At 35.2% G+C, this 12,803-nt stretch overlaps 1 protein-coding gene across 9 annotated transcripts in view; it reads left to right on the forward strand.

The window, feature by feature from the left end:
* The window catches only part of FBXW7 (F-box and WD repeat domain containing 7), a 225,305-nt gene that overhangs the window by 118,323 nt on the left and 94,179 nt on the right, over positions 1-12,803 (forward strand). Inside the window, exon 1 of one of the 9 annotated variants that reach the window (XM_042983768.1) lies at positions 11,410-11,432. The exons of the other annotated variants lie outside the window; for them this stretch is intronic. The gene's annotated coding sequence lies outside the window, so the exon portion shown is untranslated. Of the gene's footprint in view, positions 1-11,409; positions 11,433-12,803 lie in introns of those variants that run through there. 9 annotated transcript variants of the gene reach the window in all.

Below are 12,803 nucleotides of genomic sequence, written 5' to 3' on the forward strand. Positions count from 1 at the left end.
TTTCCCCCAAGGCCCACTCAGCCTTCCTGCCAAGAATTTGAAGAGGAAGATGGAATGATTGTTTCTTAGAGTCTCTCTGTGAATAGTGATTCTCTGACATATTCATCTGAATGAAGTAATTGTTTTTCCTCAGTGAGCAAGAAAAAAAATCCAGGCAGCAAGTTACCTGAGTTCTAACATACTGATGGAAACCTCCCAGGAACCTAGGCAAGGGGGCATCCAGCAGTAGCAAATGAGAATAGGATTCCTAAATTTAAAAAGCAGATAACAAGACATTTTTTTCCTTTGTGGTCCACATTAGTTGCCATGCTAAAACTGCTAAGATAGGAACTTTATTAAAAAAAAAAAATAGATTAGTTTCCTATAGACAAAATTTTCTATATTACAGTGGTGTGCTTTTTCTGAAGGTCAAAACCTTATTGTAAAATGATAGTGAGACAGAGTAGAGGCCAGAGCTAAAAGGATTTGAGTAAGTGCTTGCTCATTGTGGTAGTGTGAGTTCCTTAAAGATGCTGAGTTATTCTGAAACTTAGCAGATTCTGGTTTTCTTTGGTACTGTGGTCATTGGCTGTTTAGGGTAGTGGTGTCAGATTGTTGTTCCTTCTAGTACAGTTGCTATTTTAGCTCTATTGTATTCTTCATTCAAAGTCCTCTCTACCTGCTATAGAATGTTTCACAGTATATGCTGTGCTGACTCCTTAGTATACCAGGAGTGTGGACTCTGGGAAAACTGCCACCTTACTGTTGAAGTGGAAAAGTCAGTATTCTGGACTTCTTGCTTGGCTCTCTGATGTGATTGTATCTGGTATTAGTGTAGAGAAGACCCAATTAATGGACTCAGAGCAAAGAAGTTCAAAGCCTTTTTCAGCATTTAACAGGCTCGCAATAGGAGTCAAAAGGCAGAGAAATTTTATCATTGTCCTCAATTAATACATATCCTCATTTTCAACTGAGGTGCTTTTTATATAAAGTGAAACCATAGATGAGTTTTGACAATACATATACCTATGTAATCAGCACCTCAGTCAAGAAATGGAATATTTTTATCACTCCCCAAATTTCCCTCATTCTCAAGTCCATTCAATCCATACTTAGGCAACAACTGTTTTGATTACTATCATTGTAGATTAGTTTTTTGTATTCTTAAACATTATATAAATGGAATCATATAATGTTGCCTTTTTTTCTGGCGTTCACTCAACAGTTTTTTTTCAATGTTTATTTCTGAGAGAGAGGGAGAGAGAGACAGAGCATGGGGGAGGGGAAGGACAGAGAGAGAGGGAGACAGAGAATCTGAAGCAGGCTCTGCACTGACAGCAGCGGAGCCTGATATGGGGCTCAGCCTCACAAACCATGAGATCATGACTGAGCTGAAGTCGACACTTAACCAAATGAGTCACCCAGATGCCTCTCAACACACTGTTTTTGATACCCATTTTGTTTCATGTATCAGACATGCATTCTTATTTCTTTGTATTCTTATTTCCATTGTATGAATGTATCACAATTTATTTATCCATGGTTCTGTTGGTGAACATTTGAGTTGGGTTCATTTTTGGTTCTTCTCAATAAAGCTGTTATATGATACCAGCCTATTTGTGGACATTTCTGTTGGATAAGTACCTAGGAGCATATGTGGTAGCTCACAGGGTGTGTGTGTGTGTGTGTGTGTGTGTGTGTGTGTGTGTGTGTTTAATGTTTATTTTTGAACGAGAAAGAGAGCGCAAGCAGGGGAGGGTCAGAGAGGGAGCAAGGAAAACACAATCTGAAGCAGCCTCCAGGCTCTGAGCTGTCAGCACAGAGCCTGATGTGGGGCTTGAACCAATGAACTGGGAGATCATGACCTGAGCCGAAGTCAAATGCTCAACCGACTGGGCCACCCAGGCACCCCACAGTGTGTGTGTTTTTATAAGAAATTGCCAAATGGTTTTCTACAGTGGTGATAACATTGTACAATCCCACTAGCCATGTATGAGAGGTTTAGTTGTTTCCTGTCTTTACCAATGTGTGGTGGGTTTGGTCCCTTTTAATTTAGCAATTCTTGTTGGTGGGAAGTTGTATTGCATTGTGGTTTTAATTTGCATTTCCTTGATCGCTAGTCTTATAGAATACCTTTTCATATGTTTATCAATCTTTTTATATTTTCTTTAGTTAACTGTGTCTCATCCAATTTTTCATTCAATATTTGAATGATGAATGACTAAGTTGGTACATGAGTGACTAATGTGATTGTTGACTTTTATCACACACATTTCAGCATTTATATGCACACGTGATACCCCTCCTGCTCCAAGAAATGATGTTGGCACCTTTCTACCTAAAAGACCTGTAGGAGAGATTTGTTCAGTGATAAGTGTGTGTTTTTCAGAAGTAGACTTTAGTTTTGAACTACCACAAAGAAATAGAAATATCTGGTAACAATGTAAGATGGACACTTAAATTTTCATATTTTAAAGTCTGTATTCCCATGCTTTACTTTAGAATGTATGAGAAAAGTTTTTGAATGTATTCTAGGAAATGGAAAATTATCCTGTGAATTTTGTATATATTTGTTGGTTAACGGTTTTAAAAATTGCAGGAAGTAATAGATTATATGGACTGTAATAAAGTTATATGGACAGTTGAGTACACTTCCCAAATGTGAAAAAAGCCTATATATTGTCTATGTCTAATCATTGGCATATCCCTGCACTTTAAAGCTTAGCATTTTATTATATACTTGATATGTGGTGTCAGTTAACATCAGGAAGAGACAATAAGCAAAAGTAATTCCTGTTTTCTTCATGGAATTGGAAGGTGAGGCACTTGAAATAACCCACCTGTTCACTTTTTTAGCCTTCTACTTTCTATAATATACATTATAAAAGACAACTCACACACAATATGTCAATCCTTTATGGTCAAGCTTATCCCTTTATCAACCCAATAGTTACTGCATTTCTTTTATTATTAGTGCATGTTCCCAACCGTTCCCTAAATTTTCTACCACTATTTTATTTTTATAAGCAGAAGGGGGAGGTCCTTGTATTCAAGACCTGTGCTTGCCAATTTCAGCAGTTCTGTGACACAGAAGAATAGATGAGTGAAGGAAGTGACTTACATTGCCAGATAGAGTTAGTAAAGGGTGGGCAAAGAACTGTGTCAAAGAGAAGAAAGACATCTTCTTACAAAGATACAGACATATGAGAACATAGAGCATATTAGGAGAATACAAGTAGATAATATTTTTGGGTAGTGTATTGTTTAAGACAAATCAGTTTATATTGAAGATGGATAGAAGTGAGACCAGATTAGGAACATCTTGTGTACTGTGCTTAGGAGTTCAGATTTTATTCTATAGAATAGTTTCAAAAGTTTTGCAGAGTCACTTGGGTTGCTTTGTTTCTGTGAACAGTGTTCTCCTCCAGTTGTCCCTCACAAGCTCTCTTTACCTGTTTAATGTTTTGCCTTCATTTGAGCAAAGAGTTCAGCATGTAAAAAGTTTGGAAACTGCCACTGAGATGTTAATATTTCATGTTCTGGCAGCAGTATAGAGGGTAGGTGAGAGGTACAGGACACAAAAGATGGGAAGATTACTAAGGATGCTGTTGAAATAGTTTGGGTAAGAGGCAGATAGTTTCTGCTTATTAAACAGCACTAGGGAAGGGGAATTGATTGTGGATCTGCTTAAGAGGTAGACTTAGGAGGACTTAGTGATGATGTGATTGGTTGGCAAAAGTGTCAGGACAAGGCAAAGGTAGTTTGTAACAAGTAATGGGAACCAAAATGATGTCCAGATTTTCCCCTGCTCCCCATTTTTTTTAACTTCCAGAAAAGTCCCAACTATAGTCTTAAGAACTTATTTAGTCCCAGAACCATTTGATAAGTTTGCCAACGTGATGTACCATCACCCCCTAACTCTTGAGTATGCATTTCTTATAAAAAAGGACATTCTCCAGCATAATCACAGTATAACCATTAAAATCAGGATATTGGCATCAGTGTATAGATTTTCTATTCCTCTGACCCCAAATACATTTCACTAGTTGTTCAAATGCTAACTCCTATAATAAAAAGATTCCATTCAAAATCATGGACTGCATCGAGTTATCTTGTATCTGGAACAGTGCCTTGATCTTTACTTTCATTCCTTTCACACCTTTGAAGATTATAGGGTAGTCATTTTGAACAAGGACCCTCAATTTGGGTTTGTCTAGTGTTTCCTCATTAGTGGATTCAGGTTATGCATTGTTGGCTAGAATTTCAAAGAAGTGATGCTATTTTACTTTCATTACTTTTTATTAGGTAAATGTAATATCAGTTTGTCACATTACTGATGTTCACTTTCAGTCTTTCTCAATCTTTTTTACATTGGGGAAACACTTAAAATAATCTTATCTTAGGAATCACATAAAAATTATTATATGTACAGCTCATGGTACATCAGCTTGATCAGTAAGTTGTAGATAAAATAATTTATTGATAATTGTCAGCCCTCTTTTGAGTAGAGAATGTTGTCTGTGGATCTGTTTGTATTGGAAAGTTCATTAGTCAGTCGCCTCTTTTTGTGTGATTCCTTCTTCCCACAAAGTGTATCTGTTTTTTTTTAAATTTTTTTTAATGTTTATTTATTTTTGACAGAGAGAGAGAGAGACAGAGCACAAGTGGGGGAGGGGCAGAGAGAGAGGGAGACACAGAATCTGAAGCAGCCTCCAGGCTCTGAGCTGTCAGCACAGAGCCTATGTGGGGCTCGAACTCAGACCGTGAGATCATGACCTGAGCCCAAGTCGGAGGCTCAGCCAACTGAGCCACCCAGGAGCCCTAGTGTATCTGTTTTAATACAAGTTAGTAGAGCAGGTAGAGATTACAGTTTTTGTTTTTTACTTTACTGCTTTGTCTTTTTTGCCTTGTTCAAATAGGTCTTACCATTAACTTCTACTGTATGAGATCCAAATTAGATGTGGTATGTGCAAGAGTAGTTTTCCCTTCATGTTTAAAACTAAAAATGACATTTTAGCGAACGTTTCTTGGGGGAAAATACAACCCCCTGTTAATTAAGTTTAACTTACTTTCCTTGAGATAAATATCTTTTATCTTTGCATAAATATTTCAGACTCATTAGAAATGTAATAAATTTCACGTAACAAGCTTAAACCAAAATGGGGCTTAATTTTTCTTAATGTAGGTTCAGCAGATTTAATTTAAATAAAGGTTGTAAATTCATTTTAATATTACTCACAGCATGAAAATTTTTCAACAGTGTTGAATAGTAAACCAATTCAAACCATAAGCCAAAGCAATATGAATAAAAATATTGCGTAGACACTATTTATTTTATAAAAGACTTGGAAAAAACATTTCCTTATTCAGTGATATGATCTGGCTCCAAAGCAGGCCTAGCAGTTAGAAAAGTTCTTCTTTTATTAGGTTTTAAAGACACTGCAGAGAAGGAAGGAGCTGGCAACAGAGAACAGTACTACCCGAGGAATGATATCAAGAAAAGAATGATACCAAAGGAAATTAAGGGACAAGAGAGTGGTAAAGAGGGAATGCTTATTCAGTAAATGTAAAAAACTACAAAAATGGTAAAAGATCCAGTGGGACTTAGCAGCCAGTTTAAAATTTGGTTTTAGTGGAGTAAATGCAAATTGCAGATGTAGTAGAGTTGAATGGGAATGAGGAATTAAATTTGGCCAAAACAAAAACATATAAGTTAAAAAACAAAAAATAGGTATTGTAATGTGAACTGAGAAATAGTGTTTTATGTTATTTCCAGTAAAGATATATATGATTGATGAGCCATGTGGACTTAAATCATTGTTCCAAACCATAAAATTTGCTGCTCACATGAATATTTGCACAGTGCTCCCCATATTGTTCATTTTGTGTTGCTTTTGTTAATCTACATTGCTAAGGACCTATTCAGCCAATTTTGGAGTCCCTGGAAGATTTTCACCTTAAGGTACATCTTTGATTTCCCGGTTAACTACATGTGGAACTAGAATTACCCAACAAATTCTGTGCTTTTGAAGTATCAATCTTTTTAGTCACATATTTATTTTTTTATAGCTTGTGTTAAAATAACAAGAAATTTGATAAAAGAAAAAAAATGATAAATAGATGTTAAGGCTAGATTTATACCCAGTTTAAAAAATACAACATGTAACATGTTCACAGTACAGCTTTTAAAAATGTGTTTAAATATTTGATATTGTGTTTGTGACCTGGCTTGAAGTTCTTTGGTGAGAAAGAATGCATATAATTGACTTTAAAAAGATTTAATAATTATTTACTGACTAAAAAATGCTTTGAGGACTAAGCTGAACATTTATGGCTTTGGGTAGGTGCTGAAGAGAGCTGTGGTGAAAAAGGAACGTCTTTTTCCTGAGGAAGCTTAAAATCTAGTGGGAAGAGACAGATAATACATGAATAGACGGATAGATCGATAGATGGGCACTTACTGTATTGCATACACTATTCCAGTGCTTTTATACAGTGCTATGGAGAAGAGTAAAACAGGGCAAGGGGGAAAGGAAGTATGATGCAAGGGAGTTATTATTTTTAAAACTTTTTTTCAATGTTTTTATTTTATTTTTGAGAGACAGAGTGTGAGCAGGGGAGGGGCAGAGAGAGAGGGAGACAGAATCTGAAGCAGGCTCCAGGCTCTGAGCTGTCATCGCAGAGCCTGACGTGGGGCTCGAATTCATGGACTGTGAGATCGTGACCTGAGTTGAAGTCGGATGCTTAGCTGACTGAGCCACCCAGGCACCCTGGGAGTTGTTATTTTAAATAAAATGATTAGGGGAAGTGTCATTGTGTAGGGGGCATGTGAACTGATTCTGAAGAAAGCAATGGGCAGAACCATATGGATCTACTGGGGAGAGCATTCAGGCAGACGGAGTGGCCAGTGCAAAGGCTCTGAGATAGCAGCATATTTTCTTCTTGAAGAAAGAACAAGATTAGAAAGAGTAAAGTTAAAAAAAAGAACAGAATATAAGCAAATAGTGTTGGTGGTGTGTGTAGATTATTATATAGATAGGTAACCATAAAAATTGACATTTATTCTGAGTGAAATGGCATTTTATTATGTATTCCCACATACTGTTAATCAGTTTGGTTATAATTAACAAATAAATTATTAACTTGGGGTATGTATAGATTTCATTATATGAGGTTGGAGTGTTGGTAAGTGGTGTGGCCAGAAGAGGGCTCCTGGTGACTAGGGAAGCTGCTTTCGGATTCAGGGAAAATCCTAAACTGCTTGCTGAAGGTGATTGGAAGTTTTGAGTTATCCTTTTTGATCATCAGTACAATTTGGTTTGTTTTCCTGCGATCTATGTCTTAAAGCTTCTTAAATGACTTTGTAGTCTAATGGATCATCCCCTGCCATGTAATTTTAAAAATGTCTAAAAATTTCATAGTCATTCGGAGGCTTTGGCAGTTTGCTTAAAGTTACCCCTTGTTTTATTAGTGTAACTAGTGTTCCTCAGTTACTTAGATTTAAAGGTAATTTCAAGGTTAATGTTTGTCTTGGAAACATCTTTTGAGGCTTACAGCTCTAATTTACTCTTAAGACAGGCTTTCAGAGCTCAACTTGTTTAACATGTGAACTTGCCCTCTTTGATTCCTTTAAGCATCCTGAAATAAGTTCAAATGGTTTTGAATAATCAAAGATTTTTGAAAAGCAAGGTTCATGAGAAATTAGTCAAAAAGTTTCTGAGCAACTAGTTTAAAAAAAAAATTTTTAAATTTCATATATTGAAATTAGGTCTGAAATGCCACTAAATGAACAAAGTATAATGACCAAAAGTTAGCCACTATTTTCTGGGACATGGGTAAAAGTCCTGGAGTAATTCTCTTCTATCACAGTAACCTTATTTCTGATTTTTTTTGAAAAGCAAAATTATTATCATACTTCTCCTTCATCCTAGGATGGAACTGACTGTTGAGGCATCTCTTTCTTCAGACATCCTTAGGTTCATAATTCCCTGGACTTCACACTATTGTGAAAGATGCTGCCAGAAGAACCCTGTTTTGCCCACTGTAATTACAAAGGGAAAAGTGATGCCACTCTCTCCCCTTTTCTTTCTAGAGATTACTTTATACAAAGTATAACTTTATTTAATATAGGCTATCTGAATTTTCATTTATGTGAGAAATCTAGTGATGAATATCTATTAGAGCTTTCAATTTCTTTGATCATTTATCCTTTGTTATATATCCAGAAGCAATAATTGGTAATGCTGTGGCTTCTTCATCGGTATCTCAAAATACTGTGTGAATCTTGCATTGCAAGCACAGCTCTGTCTAAAGGATTGAGATAAAGTAGGTACAATTCATGCTCATTATTTGCAGATCTGTATTTGCAAGTTTGCTTATGCACTACAGTTTATTTTTGACACCAAAAAGCAATATTCATGATGTTTTCACAGTCATTTGTGGACTCGAGCATGCACAGGGTGGCAAAAAAAATCACTTGGCATGCACATTCCTTTCTGAGGTCAAACAAAGTGACTCTCTGCCTTCTTGTTTCAGCTCTCATACTGTAAACAAGTGTCCTTTTTATGGTTTATTTAGTGAAATATTTTTCATTAAAAGCTTTTCACTGGTAATTTGCCATTTAAAATGGTCTCCAGGCATAGTGGTGAGGTGCTGTCTAGTGTTGTGATGTGCCTTATGGAGAGCATAAGACAAGCTTTGTTCAGGCATGAATTTATAGTATTGCTGACTGTGAGTTCAGTGTTAATGAATCAACAATATGTATTCAGTACATGTCTTTATATAGAAACATACATATGAAAAGATTATATATTGATCAGTTGGCCAAAATGTTTGTGACCAAGGCTTGTAGGAACTTCACTCTGTGTTTCCTCTAGGAGCAGTGGCTCAGTATTTGTGGTAACTTTATAGAACACAATTACTGCGAATGATGAGAATGGACTGTGTTTAATTAAAGGTGATTTATAGAGATTTTAGGTATCTGAAATATTTCATAATTACCTCTTTAAACCATTGTTTCAGGTTTGTTTAAATACATACACACATACAGAGTTATTTATAATGTAAAATCTGATTTTTTCATGGGTTCTGGTTGGGTTAAAGGTCAGCGATTAACTCGTAAAGAAACATTTCCAACATTATTCTCTAGAAAATTAAAATGTGCCTGAAGCATATTGAGTGTTCAGCAAGTATTTGTTTTAGAATAATAATCTTTGAGCACTGTAGTGATTCTGGTTTTGGAAAAGAAGGCTGAGTATCAGTGTTAGAGAATAATACTCTTAGGATTTTATCATCTATAGTTAATGTAGACTGAGGCACATAAAAGAAAACTCAGTTGAATGTCTCTTTCTGGTCCCTACTTTGCTTGAAGCTAGCTGGAAGCTAGCAATCTTGAGAAAGTTACTTAAATCTCTTCCAGCTTCAGTTGCTTTGTCTGTGAAGTGAGGAACATTTTCAATTTAAAATTTCTATGGTTTTCTTGACTTTGAATCATTTCCATTCTTCTCATGCCCAATTGTCAAGGAAATTGTGTAATTTAATGTCAAAGTATATTAGCCATCAGACTTTATTTTCCTTACTTCCAAGTTTGGTCTCACTAGTTATTGATAAAAACGTAAGTTATGTATTTGATATATCTTGACATTATATATTTCTGGTAAAAAGAAATAAAAGAGCATTTCTGGATTTTACACTGACTTTTTAGGATACAGGATTCTGTTTGTTGATGTTTGTGTTTCTTACAAGTTCTAATTCTACAGAATTAGAGTTTTAAAAGTGAAAGTGTGCATTTTTTGTTAATATTTTATTAGCTTTTCCTATATGGCAGTTTTAAGTTTTAGGTCAACTTTGTTTTCTTTTTCTTAATGTGGGGTTTTATAAACTACTTTTTAAAAGATCCCCCCCCCCATAGGTATTAATCGATTCTGATCTTATTGGATAAATATTTATTATTTTAATTAGGTCATTAGCTTCTTTAATAGATTATTATTAGAACTAATTTCCTAAAAACACTGGATTTTTTTGTTTAATTTTGTGTTTATGAATACCAATAGAAGATGAAATTTTCATTCCTATTTTCCATTCCCAAACTGGGTCAGAGAAATCCAGTCTAATATATATACTACTTGGACAAATTTTTATGTAAGTCTGTCAGTTAGATATTTGTAGCCTTTTCAAATATTCTGGGATTCCTCTAATCTGACTTTTAGCTGTGTCATTGCATATTTTATATTGGCTGTGCTTTAAATCTGATTCTTTTACTTGGATTTACCATTTTTGACCAGGTCTGTTTGTAAGAATCTGTATTATTTTGAAAGCTATCTCTATGCCATGGTTGTAAATATGAGTCAGTTAACTTTATTGGCTTAAATTAAGACACTTTATTCTCTGTTCTTCCCAATGTAACACTAAAGTTACAGAATGATAGTGATTTGAATTTTTGTTTTCATAATTGGCAACAGAAGTGTTCACCAGTGACAGTACTAGTACTATTTTAGAAATACCAGTCATACACTTTCTATTTGTTGATAGGCTGACTGCTTACCAACCGTCTCCTCCCTACTTCTCACATATTCTTTATGATTAGCTTTATGACCTTTGTTCTTTCACCTTTTGCACTTTATGAATTGCTTTCAATATGGCATTTAACCTGTTTCAGTCTCTTAAAAATTTGCCTGTTAGGTTGGACACACAAAGGGCAGTTGGTTGGGGTTTGCATTATCCCAAGGTACTGACCCTGTTATCGTGCTGTTCTATGCATAAACATCCAAGTGAAAAATGTTCTGTTAATGTTAGGAGAGCTGACTTTAGATACAGTTATGAAAGCAAGATTTTGATTGTTTGAAGGAAACCTATGAATAGTAGATTTACCTTATATACATTGGGATACTATATATATTCATTTGTGTAGGTCAGTGTTTTTCAGCATGTTATTTTTAACCTGCCTCTCTCTAATGTTTTCATAGTTTGTCTTCTACATATACTAGCCAATAAGACTTTGATGACCTTTATTTTCTGTAGTTTTTTTAATTTTAATTTTTTGTAGAAAACAACAGATATATTATTTAATGTGCTTTTCCTAAGACCTACTTTCCACCTCAAATAGAAATTTTGTTGTTGTTCTTGTCTGAGTTGTAAATACGAACGACTTGACTTTTTAAAGCCATATTTAGTATGTATTACATCATAGCTTATTGATTATATTTGATCATCGAAATCTCATGCACCTAGGAAAGTTTCCTTCTCTCTCCCTGAAGGACTATTTCATACTTCTTTCTTCAAATTTCTAACACTCTTCTCCCAAGATCACTCTGATGATGATGACAATGATGATGTTGCTTCCTACTTTAGAAAGAAGAAGGAAAACAGTTGAAGGAATGAGTAGAGAATTTCCAAAGACTTCTACCTCTGTAAAAACCCACCTATTTCCAGCTGTTTCCACATTGAAAAATATGGTAAAAAGAAATAAATTTAAAGTACCTGTGATACCACACTTCTTTTCTATCTTTTGCCATAAAGTTTCCATTTTTTTTTTAACTAAAACTAGTCCTCCATTTTTGAATTCTTTCTCATCATCCCCCCCTTTTTTTTAAAAAAAAATTTTTTTTTTTTAACATTTATTTGAGACAGAGAGAGACAGAGCATGAACGGGGGAGGGTCAGAGAGAGGGAGACACAGAATCTGAAACAGGCTCCAGGCACAGAGCCCGACGCGGGGCTCGAACTCACGGACCGCGAGATCATGACCTGAGCCGAAGTCGACCGCTCAACCGACTGAGCCACCCAGGCGCCCCTCTCATCATCCCCTTTTAATTAATTAAGAAGAACACCACATTTTGTACCAGATCACTCTTGTTAATATACAGATACACTACACTGCTAGGTCTCCAGTCTTGAAGAATAAAAAATTTTCTTTTAATTCTGTTTTCCCTACCAGTTACCACTCCCTTTTGTTTGTTATTTTTTGCAGCAAATTCCTAACTTGTTTGTACCTACCATCTCTGTTCTCTTTTCCTACTCTCTTAAATCTACTTTAATCAGATTTCAACTAACAAAACTCCTATTACTAGTGACTTCCATGTTACTGAATCCAATGGTCAATTCTTTCTGTTCATCCTACTTGATCTATCATCAACAGTTGTCATTTTATACTTTGTCCTTCAGGGTATACTTTCTTCACCTGAATGTTTCGAAGATACCACCCATTCCCAGTCCTCCTTGTTAGTTACCTTTGTTGGTTAGTCTTCTTCTCTTTGAATGTTGGAGTGTCTCATAGCTCAGTCGTTGGAACTCATCTCTTTCTATACTTACACTTCTAGTTGTAATTAGAATTAAAGAATTTTCCTCCCACACTACAGCTTATTTATTAGCAAGTGTAGATTATAGAAAGTAAAATGAAATATTGCTATTTTAAAGCTATCTTTCAGACTTTCAAACCCCATTTCAAAACTTGCAGTGAGAACTGAGGCACTTTGGGAGATTTACCATCTAGTGGCAAGGGTTCGAAAAGTAGATAAGGCTGTTTTAATAAAGACCATTGTGATATAATGTAGTTATTCTTAGGGCATGATAGAAGATGTATGTTGTATTTGTTTTATCTCATAAACCTATAAAGATATTTTTAAAAGGAGTTTTATATGAACTTGGGCAGTGTATTGGCATTATTTTATATGACCTCAAACACGTCCATATAGGTATCTGCAAAGGGTGAAATTTAGGAATGACCATTATGAAAAGATTCTATATCAGATCAAATTTTAGTGTCAGTCTATAAAACTTTTATAAAAGCAAATGTGTCTGATATATAGCATTTGAAAATGCAGTTAA

This window comes from Panthera tigris, chromosome B1 (assembly GCF_018350195.1).
Source record: "Panthera tigris isolate Pti1 chromosome B1, P.tigris_Pti1_mat1.1, whole genome shotgun sequence".
Taxonomy (NCBI): Eukaryota; Metazoa; Chordata; class Mammalia; order Carnivora; family Felidae; genus Panthera; species Panthera tigris.